Source organism: Schistocerca nitens, chromosome 2 (assembly GCF_023898315.1).
Source record: "Schistocerca nitens isolate TAMUIC-IGC-003100 chromosome 2, iqSchNite1.1, whole genome shotgun sequence".
Lineage (NCBI taxonomy): Eukaryota > Metazoa > Arthropoda > Insecta > Orthoptera > Acrididae > Schistocerca > Schistocerca nitens.
Window position 1 is genome coordinate 745,547,223 of NC_064615.1, and position 15,299 is coordinate 745,562,521.

The 15,299-nt window shown below is 38.9% G+C and overlaps 1 protein-coding gene across 1 annotated transcript in view; it reads right to left on the reverse strand.

Moving 5' to 3' along the window:
* Positions 1-15,299, reverse strand: part of LOC126236970 (golgin subfamily B member 1-like) — a 535,118-nt gene that overhangs the window by 449,652 nt on the left and 70,167 nt on the right. The gene's annotated exons all lie outside the window — the stretch shown is intronic.

Here is a 15,299-nt window from a genome sequence, read left to right on the forward strand (position 1 = left end):
ATGGCTGGGTGGTAACTTTGAAGAAGGTGTTTGGTAATATGTGGAGGTGCACTCTAGTGTGGACTTTTAATGTTTTTATAATAATTTGTCATGTTTTATCTTTTTATAGTCAGTAGATGCAGCTGAAGTTAGAAAGTGGAGAGTACTTTGTTTTATGGTTTGGAATTGTTAGTAGTTGCTGTGGAAATGATATGACCAGCATCATTAAATTTTGCAGCTCTATGATGTGCTGGCTGAATATATGCATTGCTATAAATATGGCAGGTGCACAAAATTGACAAATGTTGCTGCCAGATTTTGTTTATTCTTGTTTATTTTGAAAGACTATATGATGATTTTATTTGTGTTAATTTTACTGTTATTTGCATTTTTTTAAGTTGCTGGGTGAGTCGTTTTTGGAGGACAGGTGGTGGTTTAGGGAGTGTGGGTGGATTTTTTTAGTTTCTTAGAGTTTTGTTTGTTAATGAATGGTGGCTTTATGACTAAACTGAAGTATTAGTCTGGACCAGAGGCGAGATGGCAATGCTAACTGGAGACTGCAATAACATCTCTTGCAAAATATTTAGAAACTAGTGCCACAAACTGAAGAATGTAGCACATCTTTCAGTAAATGTGCAAAATAGCACAGAAGAAATGTGAATGTGGTGACACCGTAATTCATAGCATAGTCAGAGGTCTAGATTAAACTGGAATGTTATAGATTGGTTGCAAGTTAGCAAATGCAAAAAATGTGAATCGAAAATAACTGGCTACAGTACAGACGGATTTGTAACACAGACTGAGGTCTAGATTAAGTTGCAATTTGGACTGATATACAATGGTTGTGATTTTATGAAGCCAATGAACATAAATGCAAGAAAGCTCACTATTATAACAGACAGATCTACAGTGAGGTGACAGAAGTCTTGAGATAGTGATATGCACATATACAGATGGTAGTAGTATTGCACATGCAAGGTATAAAAGGGCAGTGCATCTGTGGAGTTGTCATTTGTACTCAGGTGATTCATGTGAAAAGGTTTCCGACACAATAAGGGCCACAGGATGGGAATTAACGGACTGTGAATGCAGACTTGTACTTGGAGCTAGATACACGGGACATTCCATTTCGGAAATTCAATATTCTTAGATCAATGGTATACCGAGAAAACTGAATTTCAGACATTACCTCTAACCACAGACAGCCCAGTGGCTGATGGCCTTCACTTAGTGAGCAAGAGTGCAGTGCCATTTGCGTAGAGTCGTCAGTGCTAGCAAACAAGCAACACTGCGTGACATTAGCTTATAAATCAATTCAGGATGTATGAAAAATGTAACCATTAGATGAGTACAGTGAAATTTGGCATTAATGGATTATGGCAGCAGACACCCAATGCAAGTGCCTTTGCTAATAGCACGACATCACCTGCAATACCTCTCCTGGGTTTGTGACCATATCGGTTGGACCCTAGATGACTGAAAAACTGTAGTCTGGTCACACGAATCCAGATTTCAGTTGGTAAGAGCTGATGGCAGGGCTCGAGTGTGGCAAGACCTACAAAGACATGTTAACAAAGCACTGTGGAGGGTTGTGGTTGCTCCATAATGGTGTGGGTTGTGTTCACATGGACCTGAACCAATCACTGACTAGAAATGGTTATACACAGCTACTTGGACATCATTTGTAGCCAATCACGGACTTCATTTTCCCAAACAATGAGAGAATTTTTTGTGGATGACAATGCACAATGTCAATGGGCCACAATTGTTCATGACTAGTTTGAAGAATATTTTGAACAATCTGAGTGAATGATTTGGCCATCCGGATTGCCTGACATGAACTGCATTGAACATTTGCTGGAGTGTTTTTAGAATATTCCTATTTCTATGATGGTTGTTAGACAAGCAGCTAACATTACAGTTTACATTTACACAACAGTCCGTTTTATGTTACAGCATTCTGCACAATATTTCCCTATGCTGCTGCATATTTTCAGTTGCTTGTGTGATGGCATATCAACAGCTACATTCTCATCTTTTCTAATTAGTCAATGCTACCCACTAACACCTACTATCCAATTTTTGTGTGTTTCTCTTAAAACATAATTTTCAGTGCACTCTACGGAAATTTAAATGATTTATATTAGTAGATGTACTTATTATCTACATTTCAGTATGGTATTTATGATTCTGGCAAATGCCAATCTCTTTTAACTGGCTTCAGATACATTCATTAGTTTTACCTTTTTCTGCTAAATCAGACTTTTTTGTAAGGTGGGTTTTGGTTGGATAGTATATTTTTAAGAAGTATTTTTATTTGGTGTAGTGTCCTGTGATTTAGTTGCATATGTGAGTTACTGTTAATGAAAATTACATATGGACTAGAGTTTTGTTTTCTTTGGTCTGGAAATTAATAGTGTTTACTTATGGTTTGTGGGTATCACGGAGTTTGTTCTAGCTATGTAGGACAAGTGAAATTTTCGATGCCAGTTTTGACAATGAACTTTGGTTTCTTGAAATAGTTAACTTTGTTCTAGCTATATAAACCAAGTGAAGCAGTTTTTGCAGTGAGTTTTGGTTTCTAGACAAACGGTTCAATTGAAGTTTTATGTACCAGAATTTGCAGCAAGGTTTGGTTTTTTGATTACTGATTTTTTTATACTATTTTTTGTGGGTTTATTCATTCACTGGTATCATAAAATTCAATTTACCAACATAGGTTAATGGAAGATGATGATAATGAATTGTGTTCCCTCACCCCAGAATGAAGACTGTAGAGTGACCTCTACACGATCCAGTTCTGTTCGATGCTCATGTGGGAGGGTTTCCGAAGGGTGAGACCAGGCAGAATTGTTTTCATGCTTTGCCTGCTCTTCTTTACAACACTGGAATGGTCTTGAGGAAGCTACTACTGGACCTCAATATCATGGCTGCTGGAACTTGTCCATGTAGTGAGCGGATGATTTTCTCCATGTTAGCAGATACTTCAGATGTTTTACAAGTGGTGTAGATTTCAGACAACCTGAAAGAAGCCTACATGTTTTGTTTATTATCTTGTACACTATGATTGCATGGGTGGATTTATAGCAAACTGTGCATGCATACTCTGCAGCACTGTAACATGTTGCTCGTGCCGTCGTTCTTAGGATTTGTGTTCACGAGCCCCACATACTACCAGTGATCTTATGAAGGATATTATTTCTGGCTCCCACCTTCATTCCTGTATTCTCGAAATGCTGTTTGGGAGTCAGAGTATGATCCAGAGTTACTTCCATATATTTTCGATGTGTCATATTTACTAACTGTATCCGTTGGCATGTGATATCAAGTTTGTAATGTGCTTGTTTGTGCTTAATATGAAACAAATACAGTAATGTTTTAGTTGGCTTTGGACGAGGTTGGTTGTTAAGAGTAATAGGCACTCAACTCCCTCATGCACCTGTCTTTTCAGAGCCAAAACTGACCACCATCTCAATCAAGAGGTTAACTTTCAGACCTACAGCACATTACAGTGTACAAAACTTTAAAACCCAATAAAGTGATCCCAAATTGAGAAAAATTAGTGTAACTTGTACAGATCACCCCCTCCCCCCAACTCTCCAAATATTAGTATGTTTGCTGAATGTTATGGCATCTTTGAGACCAAATTCTGATTTTGAAACCATGAATGGGCCCAAAACCACCTAAAATTTTGAATTCACAAGACCTCCAAAAACAAATAACCAAGATCTCCAATTTTTTAGTGGTCAAAGGATTTGATTTTCTATTTCTAAAATACTTGTGTCTAAAAGGATTCAAGATGATTGACAAACAGCATTTTCATCTCTGTTTCTTTTGTTCTGGAATATCTGGCTGGTAAGTTTCTCTCTCAGGATTCTCATTGCCACTGACTTGAGGATCTTGTTTCACTCCAGAATTCAGAATGTCTTTGTATTACTTTTTGCAATACATCCTGATGTTTTTAACAAGATAATCTCTTCATTGTTTTGTCAGCCCTTTTGGAATTTCTGCATCAGCAAACCCAATGGGTCCATTTTCTTCGGGGAAGACACAGTGTACAAATTCATTTCCACTAACGCCCATTTGCAATGTACACTACCTTTGTAGCTAACAATGAACTCGAAGGGGATATATTTAATTGTGTGAGATACTTTATTAGCATTATTATTCTCCAAGGCATTTACCGAATCATATGTATTCACAGCAGCTTCACTTTTTTTTCATTTCTAGCAGAAACATCAGAGTTAAGATGTGTTGTTGGTGTAGGTTTTCATTGCTATAGTAATGTTAACTGGCATTTTAGGGCTATTAACTGCAAACTGGTAACATCTGTAGGGATTTATAACTCTGTATGGATTTATAACTCTCAAATAAGGGACTGATGACCATAGATGTTAAGTCCCATAGTGCTCAGAGCCAATTCTCAAATAAAATCAGACCACTTGTCTGGTTTGGCATTACTGTATTCACAAAATGTTTTCCTTTAACGCAAACCTACTCCTTAAAATACCTATAAAATTTAGAACATACTTTTTTTGTAAAGCAATGCCCATGCAGAACTCAAAATTATAAAAGATCATTTAGAATGTGAATGAAAAGGACGCCTTCATTTTCATTTCAGGTTTTTATTGTTCATAAGGTTCTTTTGTAATTTGTTGAACACAATACAATTACAAAACTTCAGAACATACAATACTTTAATTTTTTGAATACTGTCTGGTCAGAGTACGAAGTGGTTTTTTGAATTACCAGTACATGATAGGGCAACGTACAACTGACCATGCAAAATCCACTCTGATCATAAATCAGTTCAACATATTTAAATGTCTCACCTTGACCCTAGTTTATTGTTACTGCAAATGAGATTTTAATTGGTAATAGAAGTCACTTAAAATGGATGAGTAAATCATTTGGGATCATTAGTATACAGGCTATGGTAGTGATCTTTCCAGCTGCTGAACCTGTGAGGATAGTAGCTTCAATGACTTGACTTGTCGTAGTTTTAGTCCGCAAATGGGTACAGCACAGTGTTGTGTATACAATGTTTGCTTAAAATTATATGTATGTAAAGGTACAGGGAGATAAGGTATTTGGGGGAAACAATACACACTAATGGAAAAAAAATCTCAACATCAAAAAATAATTAATGTTGTTGTTGTTGTGGTCTTCAGTCCTGAGACTGATTTGATGCAGCTCTCCATGCTATTCTATCCTGTGCAAGCTTCTTCATCTCCCAGTACCTACTGCAACCTACATCCTTCTGAATCTGCTTAGTGTATTGATCTCTTGGTCGCCCTCTACGATTTTTACCCTCCACGCTGCCCTCCAATGCTAAATTTGTGATCCCTTGATGCCTCAAAACATGTCCTACCAACCGATCCCTTCTTCTAGTCAAGTTGTGCCACAAACTTCTCTTCTCCCCAATCCTATTCAGTACCTCCTCATTAGTTACGTGATCTACCCACCTTATCTTCAGCATTCTTCTGTAGCACCACATTTCGAAAGCTTCTATTCTCTTCTTGTCCAAACCGGTTATCGTCCATGTTTCACTTCCATACATGGCTACACTCCATACAAATACTTTCAGAAACGACTTCCTCACACTTAAATCTATACTCGATGTTAACAAATTTCTCTTCTTCAGAAACGATTTCCTTGCCAATGCCAGTCTACATTTTATATCCTCTCTACTTCGACCATCATCAGTTATTTTGCTCCCTAAATAGCAAAACTCCTTTACTACTTTAAGTGTCTCATTTCCTAATCTAATCCCCTCAGCATCACCCGATTTAATTTGACTACATTCCATTATCCTTGTCTTGCTTTTGTTGATATTCATCTTATATCCTCCTTTCAAGACACTGTCCATTCCGATCAACTGCTCTTCCAAGTCCTTTGCTGTCTCTGACAGAATTACAATGTCATCGGCGAACCTCAAAGTTTTTACTTCTTCTCCATGAATTTTAATACCTACTCCGAATTTTTCTTTTGTTTCCTTTACTGCTTGCTCAATATACAGATTGAATAACATCGGGGAGAGGCTACAACCCTGTCTCACTCCCTTCCCAACCACTGATTCCCTTTCATGCCCCTCGACTCTTATAACCGCCATCTGGTTTCTGTACAAATTGTAAATAGCCTTTCGCTCCCTGTATTTTACCCCTGCCACCTTCAGAATTTGAAAGAGAGTATTCCAGTTAACGTTGTCAAAAGCTTTCTCTCCGTCTACAAATGTTAGAAACGTAGGTTTGCCTTTTCTTAATCTTACTTCTAAGATAAGTCGTAAGGTTAGTATTGCCTCACGTGTTCCAACATTTATACGGAATCCAAACTGATCTTCCCCGAGGTCCGCTTCTACCAGTTTTTCCATTCGCCTGTAAACAATTTGCGTTAGTATTTTGCAGCTGAGACTTATTAAACTGATAGTTCGGTAATTTTCACATCTGTCAACACCAGCTTTCTTTGGGATTGGAATTATTATATTCTTCTTGAAGTCTGTGGGTATTACGCCTGTCTCATACATCTTGCTCACCAGGTGGTAGAGTTTTGTCATGACTGGCTCTCCCAAGGCCATCAGTAGTTCTAATGGAATGTTGTCTACTCCCGGGGCCTTGTTTCGAGTCAGGTCTTTCAGTGCTCTGTCAAACTCTTCATGCAGTATCTTATCTCCAATTTCATCTTCATCTACATCCTCTTCCATTTCCATAATATTGTCCTCAAGTACATCGCCCTTGTATAGACCCTCTATATACTCCTTCCACCTTTCTGCCTTCCCTTCTTTGCTTAGAACTGGGTTGCCATCTGAGCTCTTGATATTCATACAAGTGGTTCTCTTATCTCCAAAGGTCTCTTTAATTTTCCTGTAGGCAGTATCTATCTTACCCCTAGTGAGATAAGCCTCTACATCCTTACATTTGTCCTCTAGCCATCCCTGCTTAGCCATTTTGCACTTCCTGTCGATCTCATTTTTGAGATGTTTGTATTCCTTTTTGCCTGCTTCATTTACTGCATTTTTATATTTTCTCCTTTCATCAATTAAATTCAATATTTCTTCTGTTACCCAAGGATTTCTATTAGCCCTCGTCTTTTTACCTACTTGATCCTCTGCTGCCTTCACTACTTCATCCCTCAGAGCTACCCATTCTTCTTCTACTGTATTTCTTTCCCCCATTCCTGTCAATTGTTCCCTTATGCTCTCCCTGAAACTCTCTACAACCTCTGGTTCTTTCAGTTTATCCAGGTCCCATCTCCTTAAATTCCCACCTTTTTGCAGTTTCTTCAGTTTCAATCTGCAGTTCATAACCAATAGATTGTGGTCAGAATCCACATCTGCCCCTGGAAATGTCTTACAATTTAAAACCTGGTTCCTAAATCTCTGTCTTACCATTATATAATCTATCTGATACCTTTTAGTATCTCCAGGATTCTTCCATGTATACAACCTTCTTTTATGATTCTTGATCCAAGTTTTAATTAATGTAGAAAAATGAAATTTAAGAAATATGTTCATCTGGGTAACATATTTAAGTGACTAACATTGCAAGATCACAGGTTAATGCAAGCACAAAAGCTATTGCAAATGTGAAATGCTGGCACATTAACAAATCATGTAACTGACAGACTGTTGAATGATAGCATGAAAAAGTGCATGCATTGTGTTGTATGGGGGCCAAGTGTCAGCTTGTGGGATTGAGTTCCTTCCCTGTTGCATTTGGTCAGTGAATACAAGGACGGTTAATGTGTTTTGTTTGTCAATGATGCTGGCATTGCCGTACAATGATGTCCCATATGTGCTTGATGGGAAACAGATTTCGTGATCGAGTGGGCCAAGTGAACTATCTGTAGAGCACATTGGGTTACAACAGTGACATGTGGGTAAGAATTATCTTGTTGGCAAACATCCCCAAAAATGCCATTCAAGAATGGCAGCACAACAGGTTGAATCACCAGACTTACACACAATTTTGCAATCGGGGTGCATGGGACAACCACGAGAGAGCTTCTGCTCTCATACGAAATTGCACTCCAGACAATAGCACCATGTGCAGGTCCAGTGTGTACAACATACAGACAGGATGGTTTCAGGCCCCAACTGGACTCCTTCTAACCATCACACAGCCATCACTCGCATCAAGGCAGCATTCAAACTCTGTAAGGTGTTGATAATGGTGTCTTTGTCACCTTAAAGGCATTCTTGACTAACATCAGCTCATCACATCCAATCTCAAAGGTAACCTAAGCTAATGACTGTTACAGCATGTATTTAAAGCAAACCTGATTTGCATTCTCATAGTGACCCTACTAGCACTACTCTTACACGACTAGTGCAAAATCTGAGTAGGAATCTTTTAGATGTAGAAGCATGCCTACCAACTTTTATGTATGTCATACAACTTCTTCTTGGTGTAGTAATTTTTTCTGCAACAATGTATAGGGAAGAAACAATCTGTCTAATGGTTTAACACTCTGCCATCATAATTAACACCAACTGCGAGAAACAAAATGAAACTGCACATTTTTACAGAACAGTACAGCATTTTCTTTCTCACAGCCAGTTTTAAAAGAAAATCTGCACAGTAATACTGCACAGTAGTTTGCAAAATATAGAGCCTAAGTCTATCCGAAGTTTATTACAGCACTGCGTAAAAATCTGAAGTAAATTGGTCAAGTACTTTTTGAGATTTTTGATAACAATGTGTCATCTTTCTCCATTAGCGCACATTACAAACCGCATATTACATCAATGGCTGTAGCTACTCAATGTATTATAAATCCATTTAGCAAACAGGCTCAGTGACTAAAGCAAACTAAAGACAATTATTGTCAACAGCAGGCATTTTCAATGGCAAGCAGCTCTTCAGCGATAACAATTCGGAGCGGGGAAACATTAAATATGGTGTCCCACATGGTTCAGTACTTGCCCCACTCCAGTTCTTGACCTGCAGTAATCATTTACCAAATACATCTAAGGAACTTCTAAATGTTTGGCATTTACTGACAAAATGAATACACTGATAAACAGCACAAATACATCCACAATACAAAAAGAGCTGTGAGTAATGAAAGAGGTTTACAACTAGTAAGCAGAAAATCTTGGAACACTTCACTTAATGCAATTCCAAAAATAAAAAATAAAGAAGAACAGTAAAACCAAGATACAGTTCCAGTGTTTGAAATTTCTCGGTATCCAGATACAACAAACTAATGTGGGTTTAACACATGGGTAAGTTAATCAAAAATCTCAGTTCTGCCTGCTCTGGTGTTTTTGAATTAGAAATCTCTCTCACCCTACTGATCTGCAGGTGGGATTGCTAACACACTTTACATAATCTCACTGAGTGCTGTCCTATGATAAAATGCATGAAAGGTCAAACAATTAACTGTTCTAGAAAAGGATGCAATGAGAATATTATGTTGAAATCACGACCAAACACCTCCCAGAAGGCTCTTTTGGAACATTGGGATTCTCTCACCCATGTGTCAATATATTCGCTTACTAAAGAAACTTGTGGTTAAAAATAAGAGTGAATTTAGGATGAACTCTGATATTCTCAACAAAACTCAGAAAAATATTACTTCCCAAATACATTATATGACCCTGGCTATGCCCAGAATAGAGTTTTATATTCTGGTACAAAAGTCTTTAACAGGTTGTTGGTAAACATCAGAAAGGAAATTGGAATTCCCCTGATATTCATCAACAAAGTAGGAGAGTATCTTACCAGCCACATGTTCTATAAGGCAAATTCCCATTAATATTAACATTCATATTCCATGTTTTTAAATTTTCCAGTAAACAAATAGCTATGTATGTACTATTTTCTCCTACTGCATACATAAAGTAGTGTAGTAACTAATAATTATCAGGGTGCACAGATCAGCAATGGTCATAACTTACTGTCAGTGTACATTTACAGAAGCAGCCGAGCAGAAGCTGCTTCTGCCTTCTAACATACAGCTTGACACTTCCACATCCCAGAAGGCTCTCTTTCATGATGGAATTTATGGAACCCAATGACAAATTGCACCAAAATATCAGCTGTACTGCAGTCAACAAACATCTACATTAACAACAGAAGGGGCTACTAAGGTACATATTTTGTTAAAATGTTAGGAATACAATTGCCACACCCTAAAATTATATGTATTAATTCGAAAATGTTTCCTTTTATTTGACACAAAACAAAGGGAACCCACTGATGAAGGTGAAACTGCAATGAAATATGTATGGGTGAAAAAGGAAGAAAATTACACTTGCTCAAGGCAGAATCATTTCCCAAAAATAAATCAAGATGGCAGAGAAGACCAAGATGCATCTCGATACTACCCTGTCACAAATAGTAAATATAGTGGAAGGAAGCAGTTACCTGAAAAAATAATCCAAGGAAACTCTGCACAGCACCGTGAGTGACATCCGAAACTTATTTGCATATCTACAATCAGCCTTAGAGGCAATTGAAAAGGCAACAAAGAATCTTCAAAATGAGGTTAAAACAGGCAAAAGAACAGAAACAGAGGAAGACTACAGTTACACAGCAGGACAACTAGCTACATCTAGCGACCCGAAACATGAAACAGTGTACGGAAACCAGATGCCACCGACACCTGCTGGACAGCACGGCACTCACGGCAGTCAGGAGGCAACACCAAGTAGCCCCACACACACAAACAGTCGGGCAGCAACCTACCAGTGCCGACGCCTAGCAGCCACCAGGGCAACCCATTCAGCAAAGACAGCAAGAAGATATGACACGATACTCTACAACCCGCGAAAACAAACGAGTTGGAAAGAGAAGATGAAGACAAGCTAGAAGAAAAAATTTCACAAAAACTAACACCAAAAATGGAAGCCATGACGGAACATCTCACCAACAATCTAAGAAATTTAATAGATGAAAAAATCAGAACCAAAATTACACACTTAGCTGGGCCCGGGGCCACAGTAAAAACGACAGCTGAGACCATACCAAGTGGAACCAAACCAAAAGAAACAATGTGAAAAGTCCTCAACCCGCCAACCACACAAGGAGTCATAATCAATGACAAGAAAGACAAGGAGATCACACCAAGGGATGACAAAAATGAAGCAGACTCCGACAAAACAACCGGTGAAGAAAACAATCAAGCATGGATTGAAGTCATGCGGAGGAACTGCCGAAGGAATCAACAGACAATGACCCCAACAGTAGTGGGCATGCAGCAACAACCTCAACAAGAAACGGACTCAACAGAAGACTCACTCCAGGCACCAGTATGCAGTGCGTGGCTCTACATAGGACGGCTACACTGAAACTCTACACTGGAAAAACTTATCCGAGACCTCGAAAGGTGATGGAAATAATAGAATGTGAGGAAATAAAATCCAGAGGAACACTAAAAGCCTACAACATAGGCATGACACTAAATGGGCTTCACAAAATCACAGATCCAGAAAAATGGTCTGAAGGTGGTCTAATTACAAGATACTGGTTTTTCCACCCCCAAATCCGAGATGCCGAACTAAAAGTTTAACCTACTTCTTTAGAATGTAGAAGGACTAAGAAGCGCTTTAGATTTGATGGAAGGCGAGCTTCTAGGAAGCCATGACATACTCATCCTGACAGAGACACTTGCAATGGACAATATAGAAATCCCCGGTTTCCACTCAAAACACATTCCTGCAAAAAAAAAAAAAAAAAAAAAAAAAAAAAAAAGGACCTAAAGGAAACCCTACGAAAGGAATATCCTGCTTCTACAAGCCAGCAATAGGAATAGCATCTTGCATATATGAACAAGAAGACACTGTAATAATGGAGACTGAGAGAGTGACTTTCATAGGCCTCTACACTGAACGCCCCACCCTGATTGAGGATGTCATAACAACCGTGATAACCTCTCTAGAAAAGACAGCACTGGGAAATAGTATTATTATAGTGGGAGACCTAAACTGCAGACTAAATAAGAACGACTGCAGAAGTAAGGAACTACTACAGATGGTGGCTGAAGAGGGATTCACACTGGTTAACAAGAGACAAAACAATGCATACTTCACACATACAATGGTAGCAGCACCATAGACATAATCCTTTACAAAGGCAACAATCTCGAAATAACAGACCACAAGGTGATATATTCTGCTGCAGAGACAACAATAAACACTGTCTAGTGACATCTACCTTCAAAATGAAAGGACCTAAATGCACACAATGGAAAACAAAGCACATGAGAAGAAACTCCAGAAAGATAGATGAGAATAAAACAGCCAAAAATGGAGACAAGCTTACCGTCTTTAAAAACAAAATACAGGAAAAGTACCTAGATGCTGCAGAAACAGCTCTAGAAGACTTAATTAAAGACACAACCACCACAACCAACATGAGAAAGGCAAAGAGGTGGTTCAATCAACAATGCTACACAGCGAGAAAGAGTGTCTTATTAGCCCTCCATGTGATTAAACACACACAAAAACAGGATGATCTAATCACATTAGCAGACTCAAAGAATATAAGAACCCCATAAAGAAAAAACGGGACAATTTCACGGAACTTGAGGCTAGAAGAGTGGTGAAAGAACCAAATGAAAACTCCTACATAGCTCTAAAGCCACAAGTCACAGACAATGGGGAAAATAGAGATGCCAGTCTGGGAGGACTACTTCACCAACAACCTAAATCAACAAAGAGTCAACAAAGCTCATGAAACAACAAGAAAATACGAAAACATCAGGAGATTCACGGCAGAGGAAATTAGAAACACTAATCAACAATAAAGAACAAGAAGGCAGCAGGGCTGGACGGGATATTCAATGAACACATCCAGCAACTATGGACATGATGAACTTATGTCTGCACACTGGACGAATCCCGAAGAGATGGAGAACCTAGACAATCAGAATGCTGTACAGCGGGCAAGGAGAACCACATGACGCAAACTTGTACCGGGGAATCGCACTAGAGAACAACCTCCTCAAAATACTGACGAGCCTAATGAATGTAAGAGTAGCAGAAGTAATCGACAAGATTCCAGAGGAACAATTTGAATTCAGGAAAGGCCGATGCACCCAACATGCAGTCAAACACCTCATACATGACATAGAGGAGAAAATGAGACTCCCGAAAGGAAAATTCCACACAGTATTCATCAATTTCACAAAGGCGTTAGACAATCTCAACAGTACTATAACACGTACCAAATTGGAACAGATGGTAGAACAAAACAAGGAACTAAGCATCTTGACACGTAACATCCTGAGCAAAAACACTATCATAATATCAGACAATGTACCAACCCCACAAGAAATTACACAGACAAATGGAGTGTTACAAGGAGACCCCCTCAGCCCCCTTCTCTTCAATGTAGCCACACACAAGATGGTCCTAGCAATAAGAACTTTGGCTCCATCCCTCAACATCTATATACATGCAGATGACATGGTGATGGGATCACATGATACAAATGAACTACAGAAAGGAATAAATGTTCTTGGAACATGGGCTGATCGCAATGTATTGGAGATAAATGCAGAAAAGACTGTACACATGGTCTTCACAAAAGGAGGACGCCTATCCACGAAGGACAAAATATACCTCAAACAAGAAACTCTACAAACTATGAACAGCTTCAAATATCTGGGTGTAACGGTTCAGACAACAGCACACTCATACAGAATCCACAAACACAACGAGCAGCACCCACAACCAAGGCCATGTATGACATTAAGTCCTTAAGCAAATTATCGCTGGATACAGCCATGGCCCTATTCAAAGCCAAAATCATTCCTATTCTAACATATGGAATAGAGATAACATGGGAAAAGCTAAGCTATGGAAACCTACTACGAATGGAAAAACTGGAAGCCAGATTCCTGGAGGCAGCCCTCGGAATTTCCAAGTACACCAAGCCAAGACTAGCATGCAAACTCGCGAGAGAAACATTTCCAATAGAAGACCTGAGATGGAAATTCAACTTGCCCTACACAGACAACTGGAATAAACTACAGCTAGCAAGGGTGAAGAAAAAGGAGGAGATAGGGCCAGAGTTCAACTCTTCAGAGGCCATGATGAACAGAGCATGGACCGGCACAAACCAGGAGCTGAGACACTTCATAAATTCCATGGTGGTACATGGCTACCATCACATAATCTGCAGGATGAAGACATACCACGACCCAAACTCGATATGCACATGTGAACTCTGTGAAAAACATTGGGACCGATACAATGTACTAATGTGTACAATCAATCACAGACAGCTGTATGCGTAACTTGTGCGCAATAAAGTTTATTATAAAAATATTTATTTACCTGGAAGCCATTAACTTCTTAAGTCATTTCCTGAAAGAACATTAGCATCACAAAAAATCTCCTTGGCCCCCTTTCTGCATATCCCACAGTAATTTGCCCCATTCATCCACCCATTCCCACCTACTCTAGCCTGACCAACAGCAAATCATATAACATCAGAAGAAGCGCAACATGTGAAATGACTCCTGTAGTTTACTAAGAAAAGTATGGTCACTGGATGGTTTTCCACACATAGCTTGAGAGTGGTGGAATGGACACAGAACTGCCCATCTTCATTATGACCACTACCCAGTTGCTGAGCATACACTGCCTGAAGGTAAGTACAGTATTTATTCGAATCTAAGCCACACTCGAATCGAAACCGCACCTGAAAAATGAGCATCGAAATCAAGGAAAAAAAATTTTCCCGAATCTAAGCCGCACCTGAAATTTGAGACTCAAAATTCAAGGGGAGAGAAAAGTTTTATACCACACCTCCAAATCAAAACCATGTTGGTCCATTGTAACATGAGACACAATTTAGGTCAAATGGATGACATTCAGCTACAGTAGTTTGGTTCGAGTCGTAAGCTTAACAGTTAAGCTTTACCAAGTAGCCATTGCTATGTGTCAGGCCTCCATCCGTATTTATATGGGTATCCTTTCTTTTTCACGTGTTTTGTCTGGTTTGATACGATTGCTTATTTTGCTTCGTTCTCTTTGTTATAGGTGTTTACGTCACTATAAGCTGAAAATGCATTATTGTACTGTGTCATGCATTGTTTGTCGCGTTCTGATAATGAGTGTTTACGACCTGTCGCCGCTCGCGGCATGGCTTGCTGTTGTGCGCAGCTTTTTTTTTTTTAAAAAAAAAAAAAGGGCAAGAGACTGCTATTTGTTGTTACTTACACTGCTGCTTTCTTTGATAATGATCAACAAGAACCAAGTAATAGACTGTGTATGATAGAAGATGTTCTGAACGAGAGTTTAGCGAAAATTTTTCTCCATTTGAAAATCTTTGCAGACGGCTCTTTAGGACATTACATTCTGCACAGAAATT